Source organism: Vitis vinifera, chromosome 5, assembly GCF_030704535.1.
Source record: "Vitis vinifera cultivar Pinot Noir 40024 chromosome 5, ASM3070453v1".
Taxonomy (NCBI): domain Eukaryota; kingdom Viridiplantae; phylum Streptophyta; class Magnoliopsida; order Vitales; family Vitaceae; genus Vitis; species Vitis vinifera.
In genome coordinates this window covers 12,434,087-12,435,730 of record NC_081809.1, presented here as the reverse complement: position 1 = coordinate 12,435,730, position 1,644 = coordinate 12,434,087, and positions in this window count along the sequence as shown.

The following is a 1,644-nucleotide window of genomic DNA, read 5'->3' as shown; positions in this document are numbered from 1 at the left end:
GCTCTATGCATTTTCTTTATAAATGTTTTGTAAAGAATAGGTGTGGTCCACGCATATATGCACGGTTAATTAATCCTCAACCCATTATAATTGCCCTAAAGTCCACAAAACGTGCTAACACCAAGTCCATGAAATTTTCTTCATTTGGGTGGTTTTTTGTCATGGATCCGGGTGGGGATAACTATGTTTTAAGGTGAGATGGACCTCAAAATTGATCCAAGATCCATATACTATAATTGATTTGAATGATATAAAATAGTAATAGATTAAAATACCCATTTGACCTATCACATATTCATGTTGAAATAATGAAACTACCTGGAAGGGATGAATAGGTAGGTGGTGTTTGTTTTTTAATTTAATTCTAAATAGAACCTTAATGCTTAATAGTGTTAAATATTAGGTTGTTTTTTTTTTTTTTGTAGTATTTTATTTCTATTAAGTATTAAAAAGTAAAAAAAACCAATATGTTATTTTTTCTATTTAGAAAAAGTTACATATTTTGGTTTTTTCTATTTAGTAAAAAGTTTATAATAAGTCATGAAAAAATTAAAAAAAAAGCAAACAACCTAAATTCTAAAACTAAATTATTTTCAGCAAAAAGCCAAAAAAACAAACACTACCGTAATCCTTAAATTAATTCCTAATTTAAGATTCTTATTACTTTAGGTTTGTTCATTAAGGCTATGTTTGATACGCAAGAATGAAGAGTGAGAATGGACATCTTATTCACTTTCTCATCTATTCCTATGTTTGGATAATTCAAGTGACAATGAAAATAGAATAAAAAATGATTCCCACGTAAATAAAATTTTACTTATAAGTGAGATTTCAATTTATCTCTAATAAAAGTCATTTTGATTCCAAAAAATGACTTTTTAAAAACATTTTTCAAAAAATAAAAACAAAAAATTTGTTTGGATAAATTGTTTTTAAAAATAAATTTTTTACTTTGATTTTGTGATATATATATATATATATATATATATATTTATTTAACTTTATTGATATAATTCAGCGATTGAGAGACCACTTGTGGTTTTTTAAACCTAATAGGTAGGAATGACAATAGGACGGGTTTGTGACGGGTCATTCCTATCCCATTCTCACCCTTGATTACATAGTTATTTCCCATTCTCGACACAAACCCGTGTTGGGGTAGATTGATTGGCTCCCATCCTCGTTAACAAAAGGATTAATAACCCCATCCCCACCTCGCCCCATCCTGGATGCCCATTGAGCCCTAACCCTAACTATAACCAGTAATGAGTATATATCATACCTAAATGCACTTTCCTTTCACAACAAAATAACGAGATTTTGATAATATACCAAATACGAACAAATAATATTAAAATTCAAATTAACACCACAACAATCAATAATCTTAAGCCCATAATTAGCTTAAATGATTGAAAATTAATGCAGAACACAAATAATAATAATAATAATAAATAAAATAAAATTCATGTGAACAATTTACAAGAGAATAGAATGAACAATGAACCAAATGAGAACATAGGTCAACATTAGCCATGGATTTGAAATCCTCTTCAATTCAATCTTTGAACCAAGACTTCATCAAATCCACTACTTTAAAGGCTTTCGTGTTCCTCTTGAGTTGTACTTTCGGACAAAGACTTC